Here is a 14,558-nt window from a genome sequence, read left to right as displayed (position 1 = left end):
ATTTTTTTTTTAAAGTCACACAAAAATTGTAACTTTTAGAAAGGTGCACACTGTGTGTGTGTGGGGGGGGGGGGGGAGGGGGTTAGCCAGAATAGGGACACTTACTTATTCACTATTCAGATATGAGTATGGCAGGCTCATTTCCAAAAATATAAAGAATTTATAAAAGAAACCCAGAGAAAATGAATGACTTGTTGAAGAGAATTAAAATCAGTTTCTTTTCTCTGCTTCCCTGGATTAATTTAAATCCACTTTGAAGTTTTACTTATATTCACTGATCTACCATTATATGGTTAGATCTTCTCAGTTGCCTTTAAAGTATTTAATCATCAAGGAAAACATGTATGAAGTTAGGAATTTTAATTATGAATCATGTTATCCATTTTCAAAACTAGGTCCCATGGACTAATTCTATGAAAACCATGTGAAAAATTGCTTAAGGTTTTCATGACTCAGTTTGCATTTCCAAAGACATTTCTCAAGAGCAAGTTCAATAATTTGAAAGCCATCTGTTCCATACACTGAAATAATGCAGCCAAAGCAAAGAATTGAGGAAAAAAAAAAAAAAAAAAGCCCTGTATTCTCCCTGTAGGAAAGAGAAAAATGAAAAAAAAAAAAAAAAAGTAATGGAATTTACCAGAAATGTTGAGAACCCTTATTTCTGACAAAGAATCTAATTGGAGAAACATAACACATTATGTCTACAACCACACATTAATTAATATACCATTTCAAAGTTGTGTTTAATATAAGTAACTTGGACTCTCTTTGACCTAATATGTTTATTTTCTAAATCAAGAGCCATGCAGTTTAAAATACACAAATGAAAACAAAAAACAAAAAACAAACTTTGATCTTGTGGGTCAATTAAAACTGAAAACCATGTGAGAGGCTAAAGAATACCTATATTTGCAGACTTTATAGTTTAATTATTTTTTGATCATTAAGAAACTATCTCTCAGAATAAAAAAAAAGAAAGCCTGTTAAGAAAAATAATCATATGTTATGTAATAGGTGGGTGGTTCTTTAAGAATGAAGTAAGTCCAAAGTGTTGTCAGAAGAGGGAAGAATTCTTAGAGCACTCAAGGTCTCTCATCACCCTAATTTTGCTTGGTATGTCATTAATTAGCACTGCAGCTAAGAAAATCCAGTTATTTAAGAGAATGTTTCTCTGAACAGTCAATGAAAGAATATTTTAAGTGCATTTGTAAAACTAATGATAACCTTCTTTGTGGACAGAGAAAATTTATTCATTAACAAGTTATTTATTGAGTAGCTATTATGTATCAGATACTATTATTCTAAGACCCTTAAATACAGTGATGAGCTAGATAAACCTGCTTGGAGCCTACACTCCATGAAGAGGTAAGGATTAATCGTGGACAAATAACTACATAAATATAATAATTTCCAAACTACTAAGTAAAAGGAAGAAATTAGATTAAGTATTACTGGATGGAAGGGTAGGAGAGACTGCTTTATAGAGGCTGACCAAAAAAGATATCTCAGGAAGGGACAGTTCTAAAGATATTTTAGAAATGGACTAAAAAAATAAAATATTGGTGACTAGAGGTTAGATGTGAAGAAGAATTAGAGTGACACTTAGGTTTCTGGTTTAAGTAATTGGGTAGAGGACTGTGTCATACATCAAGTTAAAAAATTTATGAAGCAAAGTGGATTTAGAGGAAAATACTAAGCTAGGTTGTGAATACAAAGATTTTGAGAAGGCCCACCCCTACATTTTTAGAGCCTATGGCAAGAGTACAAATGGAGGCACACGTGGTATGTTTCTAAATATTTAAAAGTTTTGAGCCAAGCTAAGGAATTGTTTAAAAAAATACATCCTTTCCACTTTTAAAAATATACTTTTTCATATTTTCCCTAGGAAAACTTTTTATTTCTTGTCTCTTTTTATCTTTTTTCCTTTTCTGGGCTACACTTTTGTACTTGGAATTACTATCATGATGTTGAATTGCACTCAATGAATGATTTAACGATTGAAAGTAGAATATAATTCTGTTTAAAGTATGTCCAATTTAAATATAAAATTCATCCAAAATTTAAATTAAAAACAAAAAATAAGGAGCGGCTAGGTGGCTCAGTTGGTTGAGCATCCGACTTCAGCTCAGGTCATGATCTCACGCTCCATGGGTTCGAGCCCCATGTTGGGCTCTGTGCTGACAACTCAGAGCCCGGAGCCTGCTTCAGATTCTGTGTCTTCCTCTCTCTGCCCCTCCCCTGCTCATGCTCTGTCTCTGTCTCAAAAATAAACAAACATTAAAAAAATTTTTTTAAAGCAATTAAAAAAATGTTTTTTCTATAATTATGAAAATTATTATATATAATTTATATATATATAATTTATATATATATTATATAATTATGAAATTCAAAGTATACTAAATGAATATAAAATTTAAAATAAAATTATTAAAAAACTGAAAATTTTAGGAATTTAATTAGATATTATTAAACATTTTTATGAAAAAATGAACTATTGTGCTTATAATATGCTGTGTTCATTTAGTTGTCAACAAAATTGGTATCATGTTTCATGCAAATTGTCTAGATCTACATGTAGACAGTTCCTCAGTCCTCATATGTTACTGTTTCAAATACCATGCTAATTCCTCAGAACCTTTAGAAAGAGAGGAGAAAAAAAAAAATAATTGCCCATCCTGGAAAATTCTTCTCCTTTAGATATTCTGAGGTAGGGTTTTACAAGATAATTAAATTGCCCTTCTTTTCCCTAACTACTTCTGTAATTCAGTTCTCCTTGTCTGAAATAGCATCTGTCTCTCACTATAGCAGAAGAACATTCCAGTGCCAGTTGCCTTTTGTTTCGAGGGCAAGAAATAGAGATTTAATTCCCAGGGGAATGGCTTCTCTGGTCTGGATGTAAAAATTGTACTAAGTTTTTGAGGTATCTGTAGAATATCTTGCTAAAAGTTTCCAGCAGGAATTAATCCTTAGAGCTTTGGGTTAGATTGAGAACCTCTGTTTGGGAGCCATGTTGGGTGTTAGTTGAAGACTTGGGTAAAAATGAAATTACTGAGAATTTACAGAATAAGAATAGAAAGAGTGTGAAGGAACAATAGAGAACACCAAAATTAAGAGAGCTTGAGGAGTAGGCCCTGACAAAAGAGTAATGAAAGATTTAATAGAAAAGTACTGGCAAAATCTGCAGAGAGAAAATTGGTGAGGGTAAGAGTTTCAAGGAGAGAATTGGAATGTATTTGTTCCTTAGGCCTTATAGCTATGAATATTAGTGATAGCTCTGAGTTTCCCCTCAGGTATTTTATCTGTCTACCCTTTGAAACTAAGGTGTAAATCAGGTCAAATTTTAAATAACTTTCGGCCTGGGGAAATTTGTACAAGCGTGGTGCAGTAAGCGATAAATTATTAATATAAAAGATTTCTGAATGTGTCAAGATGAATAGAAGAGGACAAAAACATCTTGATTATTTCCTTCTTTTTTTAATCATGAAAAAATCTAGTTACATAAAGAAATTACTAGGCTTTCATTACATAAAGGATATGAGATAGTACTATAAAAATCTGATGCATCCCCCAAGAGCAGAAGCACTTAATGACATCCAAGTGAAAACCAGATGACAGTATTAATTTCTGGCCAGTTGGACGCTCATGCTATCAAAATATTACTTAATTAGATGGCCACTTCCATCTAAACTCCTTGGATTGTAGCATTTTCCATTTCCTCTTTTTTAATGACAGTGTCATTGCATCTATTGATCCCATATTATCTATAAAAATGTAAAATTACTGTGTGACCAAATCATAAAATTTCCTACTAGTTTTATAACTCTAAATTTAAATTTGAATTCTATTAATTCTCATTATTTTGGGTTCAGATTCAGTTTTAAATTAATTAAGTACAAAAACACAACTAACAAAATAGAAGTAAGCCCTGTTTTGTTTTGTTTTTTTTTTTTTTTCAGAATTGGGTTACTGTGATAACAAATAGATTTTTTTTTAAGACTCAGAAGTTCAGGAGCACCTGGGTGGTTCAGTCAGTTAAGCATCTGACTATTGATCTCAGCTCAGGTCATGAGCTCATGGTTTGTGAGATGGAGCTCTGTGTTAGGCTCTGCACTGACAGCACAGAGCCTGCCTGGGATTTTCTCTCTCCCTTTTTCTCCACCCCTCCCCTGCTCACATGTGTGTTCTCTCTCTCAAAATAAATAAACTTAAAAAAAAAGACTCAGAAGTTCAAAAATCCATATCTTTTTCAGTGTAGGACATAGCTAGATTAATGCTACCAATGACATTCAGGATCTTATTCCTGACATTATTGAAAAGACAAATCTATGCAATACTTTGTTTTCTAATTTTACATTCCTAACCTTAAATGAATTTGACCTAATTCTGTTTTGACAAAATTAAACAATATTTTTTTTCTAGAAAAATTCTAGAAGTAATTGCTGTTATGACTCAGATGGTTTTTTGTTTTTTTTGTTTTTTTTAAGTTTATTCATTTTTGAAAGGGAGAGAGACAGAGTATGAGCAGGGGAGGGGCAGAGAGAGACGGAGACACACAATCAGAAGCAGGCTCCAGGCTCTGAGCTGTCAGCACAGAGCCCCACGTGGGGCTCGAGCCCACAAGCTGTGAGATCATGACCTGAGCTGAAGTTGGACGCTCAACTGACTGCGCCACCCAGGCTCCCCATGACTCAGATGTTTGCATTATAAATAATACAATCAACTGATCTTTTTAAGAAATCTTTGCTGGGATAACAGTTACTTTGGAGAATAAATTTATGACCCATCTTGTTATGTAAAATCTTCACAAGCAAAAATTAATTTTCAATAACATAGTTTTTAGTGACTAGTATATGTAAACATCATGGTTATAGTTGAACTTCATCACTGCAACATTGTGTCAAGTTTGTATAAACACAGAAATGGGATGGCAAGAGCCTTCAAAATCCCTCCATCTCCAAAACTGGTAAAAAATCCATACTCTGGGCGGGAGACTGTCCCACAAAATGGTATTTCTTGTTTTTGATTAAGCTAAAAATATCAACCAGAGAATTTTCCTGGTAGGTTTGTAAAAAGGTTGTATTTCTCAGACTAAGACAGAAACCAAATGGGAATTGAAAAAATAATAGAGGGAGATAGGAAAATAACAAAACCCATGCTCACAGCATGCTGCATTTGACGTTTTCAACATTTATCTCTCCTAACCCTTATTTCCACTCTCATTTTTCAAAAATTCCTATAACTTTTTACCATTAGATATATTTCTCTGGCCACAAGTGCCATTGCTCACCTTGTCAATTTTCCAGTCTTAATAATATGTGCAAAACATATAATGTCTTACTTGAAATATATCAGTTGCTTAATAAGAAATAGTTTTATTATCAATATTTCTTCCTAGTGGGGCACCTGAGTGGCTCAGTCAGTTGAGCATCTGATTTTGGCTCAGGTCATGATCTCATGGTTCATGAGTTTGAGCCCTGCATTGGACTCACTGCTGTCATCATAGAGCCCACCACCCACCCTCTTTCCCTTCTCTGTCTTCCCATCCCTGGATTGTGCTCTCTCAAAAATGAACACCTCTAAAAATTAAAAAAAAAAAAAAAAGTTCCATTTATTTGTTAGACATCCCTCTCTCCAGATTTCCCCCAGAACCTTTGATGGTGTTAAAAGTATTTGTTTAAATATACAGGATATATCAATTAATAAGGCTATGTTGAATAAACATAAAATATAAGAAAATGAAATCAGAAGTATAAAAATTACCCTCACAGAACTGAATGTACCTTTGCAATATAAAAGCCTTTATGTAGAATTCAGTGATGAAATTCTGTATCTTTAATCTACATTTGTTCATTCCATTACCCTTTCACTCAACAAATAGAAAATCTTCTCTTAGTATCTTATGACTTCAAATAAGTATTTACCATTCACATCACATAGGTTTACCATACTTAAAGTGAAATTGTTTGAAGAATCCTTGCCAAAAACTTCTTTCCCCAAATACAGATAATCCAAACACACTTGGCTAAGCAGAATAACAAGAATCAGATGCACACAATTTTTATTTTTTAAATAAAAGTGCATGAGTAAAGGTACAATTTCAGCCTTGTCTATGTCAAAAAAGGAATGTGTGTTTATCAGTGAAATTTTAACATTTTAAGCATTTGCTCTCTCTGAATAATTGGACTTACAGTAACAAAGAAATTACATACCTCTTTATTGTAAGACAAAATAAAATCACAGAAAGAAGTTTTACTCTAATTTAATTAACCTTTCATGTTAATATTGGCTTAAATCATTTTTTCAGGACAGTTCATGAATTTTCCACTTTTATTTAATTTATCAAGAGGGTAGTGTCAGTAACACTTGGAATTATTTTGATTGAAATGTATCTTCTTTGACTATATTTTAGATGAACTATTTTTATTTAAAAACAGAATTTATTTTCTATCTTACATTAAATAAAAGACTGTATAATGGGGGAAAACACTGAATAAAATAAAGTGGCTGCATAAAGAATTTGACGCTACAAAGATTATAGTACAGATATTACTATTATCATACTCTCAACGAAAATAATGAGGATAGGCCCAAAGGTGGCAGTTGTTGACAGGTGTTCACAAATTGTGCAAGCCAAAAAGCAAATGAACAAATGTCATCTGAATTAGGACATAGAGAGAGAGAGGAAAGATATGTATAGGATGCTAAGAGGCACATAAATTCATCTCTGCAGATTTATTGCAAACTTCATGAATTGAGGGCATTAGGAATCCCTAAAGATCACACTCAAGGAAGTTTTAAAATAGCTTGGTTGACTGAAAATCTGTTTAAGAAGTAGTTGTACCTCTGGATTCCCTCCTCTTTCGCCAACAATTCAGACAATCCCTCCCCATCCCAAGAGCAAAAGATTACAGTTTTGCTCTCCAGAGCATTTGAATCAAAAAGATTGTGCATCTTCAGACAACAGGCATTATTAAGTATGAGGTGCTATGACAAAAATTCCACATAAAAGGCAAGTTCCCTCTTTCTAGTCCCTTCACTACTTGTTTCATAGAACATGGTAGCAAAGGTTATGAGCAAGTGAGAGGATTCCTTTCTGGGAAAACTGACCAGTGCAAAAGAAATGATCCACAGATAGTGAACACCCATTGAAAAGCCTGTCCCTGTTTCATCATCCTGTAGTAAAGTCCACACCCCAAGAGGCTTTATCCTTAATCATAAAGGGAGGGTCAAGGGTCATCCTTCACTGAAGAAAGTCTCTAATATTTAAAACAACAACAAAAAACATCCCAACAGACAAAAATGAAATTGAAGAAAAAGACAATGCAGACAGCAGGAGAACCCTCACAAAAATTATAATTGATATCCATAGATAAGAGGAAATACAACATACTAGATGCTATGAAAGAGTAGGAGAAGAATAAAGAAGAGTTCATTAACATTAAATACAAGACACTTTTATTTTATTTTATTTATTTATTTATTTATTTACTTATTTATTTATTATTTGTTTATTTATTTTGAGAGAGAGAGAGAGGGAGCGCACATGTGCACGCACGAGGTCTCTCCATGATCCATCTACACAGGCACAAGTTGGGGGTTTAACTCAAAAAGTATGAGTGGTCTGGGCTGGCGGGAGGTCTGGTCAGAGCAGTTGCCATTACCTGAGTTTGGGTTTCTTATGCCTGAGTTAAGAGGTAAGCCAGAAGAAAGAGCCTAAGGAAAAATGTAAGACAAAGGTTAATGAGTACAAGGAAGTGGACAGTAAATGACAGGTCTTGGGTTCTAGTTGGTGACAATGATGGAAGAAAAGGAATGTTTGCCTTTTTTTGAGCTTCATGATGTGTGTTTGAACTTTTTCTTCTGTTGTGGGAAATTTAAAAATAGTTTCAACAAATGAAAAATAAGTAAATAGTCAAAATTAGTTATTTTAAAATATCTGGATAGACTTCTAGTAGTAATGTAACTATGTAAATCAACAACTATCTAGGGGCGTCTTGGTGGCTCAGTGGGTTAAGCATCTGACTTCAGCTCAGGTCATGATCTCGCAGTTTGTGAGTTTGAGACCTGTGTTGGGTTCTGTGTTGACAGTTCAGAGCCTGTAGCCTGCTTCAGATTCTGTCTCCCTCTTTCTCTGCCCCTCCCCACTTGCACTCTGTCTCTCTCAAAAATAAATGAACATTGAAAGAAATTTAAAAAAAAAATAAAACCAAACCAAAACAAACAAACAAAAAACAACTGGCCTTCCTTCTTCTCCTGGAAGTTATTTAAAAACAAACACTATCACAACTCCAAATTCAGCTAAAGGAGTAGACAATATACTCCCCGGGTGTTGTGTTAGAAGTAAGGGTTGCCAACAGAGCTGAAATTAGTCAGAAGCTGTGCAGGAAGAAATGAAGCTGAGAAGCCACGGAGAAAGATCACAGCATTGAGAAGGGCCAGAAGCAGTGCATCTCAGAAAGTACTAGCACAAAAAAGCATGTTGGAAAGAAGGACTCTGTGAGTTACAAAATCTCTACTTTCTGTTTTTTAACATCAAGTTGAAAACGGGTGAGCTGAGCTGGCACAAGATGTTCCCTAGAACACAGTATGATTTTGAGATGATGAGTATATGAGGCTATAATAAAATCACCTTGACAAACTTTTTTTTTTTTTTTGCAAGGTATCTGTAGTTTCTTAGGAGAAAGAGAGAAAAGAACACTTGTGTGTCAAGAAATCCATTATTCTAAAATGCCCTCTTGATCCCTTGTGTGCCTCCCCTAAAACTTGCAAAGAGGTGGTTCAGAAAAACCTTGTCATTCATGGGTAAGGAAATAAAAACTAAGCCAGCATAGATACAAAAATGATGTAAGAAAGAAAAGAGTGATTAGTTATTAACAGCATATTGAACAGAAAAAACGTTGCCCTGAGCAAATGAAAATTATGACCAGGTATATTGCCATGATAAGGAAATAGAAAACATTAATAAAACAGTCACACCTTAGGGGCGCCTGGGTGGCGCAGTCGGTTAAGCGTCCGACTTCAGCCAGGTCACGATCTCGCGGTCCGTGAGTTCGAGCCCCGCGTCAGGCTCTGGGCTGATGGCTCGGAGCCTGGAGCCTGTTTCCGATTCTGTGTCTCCCTCTCTCTCTGACCCTCCCCCGTTCATGCTCTGTCTCTCTCTGTCCCAAAAATAAATAAAAAACGTTGAAAAAAAAAAAAAAAAACAGTCACACCTTAAAAGAAATCCATAAAACAGAAATGCAAGAAGCAGAAAAAAAGATGATATAACAATAGTAGGAAATGGTATGTGAACAGGCAAAACAGGAAAAAAAGTAAAAGAAATACAATAAATGAAGAAAATGGAAGAAGCATTTGGGAAAGTAAACACTACAGACATCAGTAAGGAATATAGAAGAAGGAAATTATACAAACAAAATAAAATGGTATATAGGAAGTATTAAAATTTTTACAAAGAAAATCATAGCTAAACAGATGGCAAAAGAAATACCACCAGATACATGATTATAATCTACAAAAAAAGAGCAAGAAAGTAAATGTACAGAGAAATGTAATAAAATATAATTTTTTAAAAATATGGAAATAAAGCATGTCTTTTGAGTAGATATTTAAATGGCACACTAAATATCGGAGGAGAACATGACTTAAAATGGTCAGCACAAATATATTGTAATAACATTGCAAGTCTTCAAATACATGGAAATCAGCAGCGAGGCAAAAAGATCATTTATGAGGATGAAACATTTCAGTTGGCCTCATATTTCTAACAAAACCGTTGGTGACATAGGATAAAGAGCAAAGAAAACAATATTGTCTAATATCCTATGGTCAAGAAAAATAAGGAAAGGATGAGGAGGAAGAAAAGATGTGTTACTTTCATTATTGCTCTTAGGGAAATAATATTGTCTACAAAAATAAAAGGTTAAGGGAACTAGATAAAGGATTACATTTTAATTACAAAGGTACTCTAAAATGAAAAGACAAACCATCCAAAATATTGGAAGTAAATGCAGGGGCTCCTGGTGGCTCAGTTGGTTAAGCGTCCAACTTTGGCTCAGGTCATGATCTCATGGTTAGTGGGTTTGAGCCCTGCAGTGGATCTGTGCTGACAACTGGAGCCTGGAGTTTGCTTCAGATTCTGTGTCTCCCTCTCTCTCTGCTCCTCCCTTGCTCTCACTCTGTCTCTCTGTCTCTCTCTCTCTCAAAGATAAATAAACATTAAAAATTTTTTTAAAAAGTAAATGCAGAAAACATATCACATAACAAAATCTTACAATTATAAAACAATAAATAATATGAAGGAAATAACAAAATAGCTATTACATCAATAAATGTAAATAGTCTAAATTCATCTGTTAAAGAATTTCAGATTGGATCACTAAACAAAAATCCAACTCTGTTTTGCACAATAGATTAATTTAAAACAAAGTGAGTTTTAAAAATTAAACTAAAATTCTAGCAGGGAAATTCAATAGCAAAGAAGGAGGAGGAGAAGGGAGAAGAGGAGAAGAAGAAAAAGAGAAGGAAGAGGAGGAGGAAGAGGGGAGAAAAGGAAAAACAAAAAGGGAGAGGGATAAGCAAAGCAGTAAGAGGGGGGGATGGGTTATAGTATCAGATGAGGTGAAATTTAGGCAAAAAAAAATAAAATAAAATAAAATAAAGTAAAATAAAATAAAATAAAATAGAATAAAATAAAATAAAATAAAATAAAATAAAATAAAATAAAATAAAATAAAATAAAATAAAATAAAATAAAGCATTACATAGACCTAGGAAGGTGAATTAGTTAAAGAAACACTGGGTACGATAACAGATACTATCCAGATCTCAGAGATTTTGTTTGCTTACTGACTTAAGAATCTAATGTAGTTGTACCTGATTAGATGATTCAATGACTGACTTTTTCCATCTGCAACTCTGCCACCTTTAACAAAGTGCCTTATTTCGCTGGTTGTTTTAGTTGCCCCATTTTCTGCCTCTTTCTACCCCTTTTGTTTTGTACCATTGCTATAGCTTAAATGTTTCTCCATATCTTTATTTTATAAAATTCTGCTTTTTGTTTTGGAAGTCATACTCCCAAACCTCCCCATCTCTCTTTTTAATTTTGTCTTTTTCTGCCTAACAGCATAGATTTTTTAAGATTTCCCTCTGTTTTGGTTTTTGTTTTGGTTTACTATTTACTAAATCATGAACTAACTTCTGAAGAAAAGTTATACAGTGGGAAAAGTTTCTGAATCTTGGTTAATTTTTTATTCTACCTTTACATTTAATCAATAGCTAGTATAAAATTCTAGGGTAAAATCATTGTCCCTCAGAACACTGAAAGCACTGTCCCACTGATGAGTTCAGTGGCAGTTTGTACTCATTCTTTTGTAAGCATATTATTTTTTTTCTCTTTGGAAACTTGAGAGATCTTGGATTTGTCTTTTTTGCTTTGAAGGGTTATATTTCTTTCATTAAGTTAGTGCCTTTTTACATTCATCCTGATTAACACTTGGTAGGTGATTTCAGTTTCTACATTTAGAAAGTTTAATTTGTTCTTGGACACCTTCCCTGATTATCCCACCCCAGACTAAATCATTTCCCTTGATCTGAGTGTATCAGATTTAGCAACAAGAAGTCTTTAATTACCTTAGTGAAAACTGAATGATATGGTCAGAAGTTAGAAGTCAGTCAAATGAGAAATAAACTGGAGAAAAAGAATAGTGGACAGAGGGTGAAAGTATTTCTTTTTTTTTTAAGTTTATTTATTTCAAGAGAGAGAGAGAGAGAGAGAGAGAGAGCATGAGAGGGGGTGGGGCAGAGAGAGATGGCGAGAGATTCCCGAGCGGACTCCATGCTGTCAGTGTAGAGACCTACTTGGGGCTCTAGCTCACAAACGGTGGGATCGTGACCTGAGCCAAAAACAAGAGACAACCATGTAACTGACTGAGTCGCCCAGGTGCCCCACTTTTCCCCATTATTAATATATTAGTATGGTACATTTGCTATAATTACTGAACTAATAATATTGATAAATTCTTATTAACTGATGTTCATAATTTATTCATATTTTCTTACTTTATACCTCTTGTTCTTTTCAAGCAGCCTGGTTAATATTGAATTACATTTAGTCATCATGTATCCAAATACTCTTGGATATGAGAGTTATTTAGACTTTGCTTGTTTTCTTCTTTCCTTTTTTTTTAATTGGCAATTTCATTCTTTTTCTTTTGTATTGAAGTATAATTGACACACAATGTTACATTAGTTTCAGGTGTACAGCATAGTGATTGGGCAAGTCTATATATATTATACTATGCTCACCACAAGTGTAGCTACATCTGTCACCATACAATGCTATCGGTGGCTATCTTCCCTATGCTGTACCTTTTATTCCTGTGATGTATTCATTCCATAACTGGAAGCCTGTATCTCTTGCTCTCCTTTACCCATCCCCCCCTACCACATTTGTGTGTGTTTTTTGAATAGGTCGATGAATTTGTGAAATGTTTTATTTATTTATCTATTAAGAGATTTAATGAATTTTAAATACTGATAGGAAAAAGCAGGTGGGAGCAGAGACAGTAGATGGAGAGAAGGAAGTTGACAGAGCAAGGTATATGAGATGGTAGCAAGTGCCTTGGAGAAGAGATAGGCAAGAACATTAGGTTTTCTCTAAAATTGTTATATTTTCTTTACAAAAGTCTGGGTTTAATATAAATACATTAAAGGAAACCATTTTATTTAGAGTCACATGTGTGCAGATGCATATACACACATTTTCACACATTACACAACAATGCCAGTTCTATCCAAAGTGACAGGTGGAATTTAAATAAATGTTCAGGGAAAGTAATTTGCTTACATTGGGAGTATATATAAAACATTAAGTATACCCATTAATAAAGCAACGGATAGAATGTTTCTGTCATCACAAGACCACCTGAGCTAGCCACCAGAGTTCAGACTAACTTTTTTGTAACATCTGATTTGCTACTGTTCAAAAATTCACTCTTTAATGATTCAAAGCCCAGAAGTAATTAAATAGAATTTGGAAGAATCCTAATACAACTAAAACATGAGTAATATTTGTCTCTCTGTGAATTTTATTTAACAACTCATTTAACATTCTTTAGGCCCTTTGTAATAATTTTAATATTGCTCTGCTTGAGGCCCTGTGATAAGAAGATGGGGTCATATGATGAGAAAAATCTTCCTCATCAGGTGAAGTGGCAATATACAGGGACCCCCATCCAGGCGCAGACTGTGGACTTGGTTGGTATAGTTAGCATTTGTGGCAGAGTCTACAGGGCGGGAAAGAAGAGCCTAGAACTGAAGTTCTGGACTTAGGGAACTATTAGTTAAAAAGAAATGCTAAGAGAAATTCTCAAAACATGTTGACTCTAATAGATCAAATGAACTCTTTATATAAAAATAAAATGTAACATGGGACGCTTGGGTGGCTCAGACTGTTAAGCATTTGACTCTTCATTTTGGCTCAGGTCATGATCTCGTGGTTCATGGGTTTAAGCCCCGCATCAAGCTCTGTGCTGATAGCGTGCAGTCTGCTTGGGATTCTCTCTCTTCCTCTCTCCTGGCCCTTCCCCCACTTACGCTCAAAGTCTCTCTTGCGCATGTGCTCTCTCTCTCTCTCTCTCAAAATAAATAAACATTTAAAAATAAATAAATAAAAATAAAATGTAACATAAAGTGTTTCTTTCACAGAGAATTAAAAAGCCAAAAATTATGGTAATTTTAAATTGTTTGTGATTATATTTTGCCTGTTGGCTTCTTTGATCTTTTTTTCCTAGCATTGTGCTTACTGCTTTATTCTTATGCAATATCAGAGCTTATTATTTAATATAGGAAAAATTCAAGGGAAAAAACATTGTAACAAAATTAAGAAATTATAAAGCATTAGAAGTAATTAGAATAATAAAGATACCAAATGCAAAAGCTGAAAATGAGATAAAACAACTGAGAACTCTAATTGATAATGGTTTGGTATGATTCTAATACCACAAAGAAATAAAAGCAAAAGCCAATACACTTCTTTAAGCAAGTAGAATTATAAAATGTTAATTTTAGAGAGAATAATAAAGCTAGTAAATCAATAAAATTGTAAACTCCTGAAAGATATAAACTTATGGGAGCAATATAAAAGTAAGAATAAAAGTAAATTTAATTTAAAAACTCAGTCAAATGGTCTCTAAAATTAAGAATAAGAGAGGTACAAATATGCAGGAGCTAAGATCGTTTAGGAATGCCAAGAGCCAATACTCAAAGTCCTTAAATTTGTAGTTAGTGGGGCCTTCAAGTAGCTGGGCAGGTGAAGGGGTTGAATTCCTGGCCTCAAGGCATGAACAAGAGTTCTTCAGGTATATATAGAGGAACACAGACTATCAAGTACTTCAAACTCAATTCTTGCAAAGACAATAAAGAAACACATTTTAATAGATATAAATCCTATCAAAATCAAATCTCTTATTTCTCCATTAAGTAACTACCAGACACAAATGTTTTAATTATTAAAGAACAAAAATGTTTATTTAGCCTAACAGATATTAATATTTTTC

At 33.9% G+C, this 14,558-nt stretch overlaps 1 protein-coding gene across 7 annotated transcripts in view; it reads left to right on the top strand.

Annotated features, from left to right (window-relative positions):
• LOC144615054 (uncharacterized) overlaps window positions 1-14,558 on the top strand; it is a 170,220-nt gene that overhangs the window by 916 nt on the left and 154,746 nt on the right. The gene's annotated exons all lie outside the window — the stretch shown is intronic.

Source organism: Panthera onca, chromosome F2 (genome assembly GCF_046562875.1).
Source record: "Panthera onca isolate mPanOnc1 chromosome F2, mPanOnc1 haplotype 2, whole genome shotgun sequence".
Lineage (NCBI taxonomy): Eukaryota > Metazoa > Chordata > Mammalia > Carnivora > Felidae > Panthera > Panthera onca.
The sequence above is the reverse complement of the archived record's forward strand: the minus strand, read 5'-3'. Positions and strand labels throughout refer to the sequence as shown.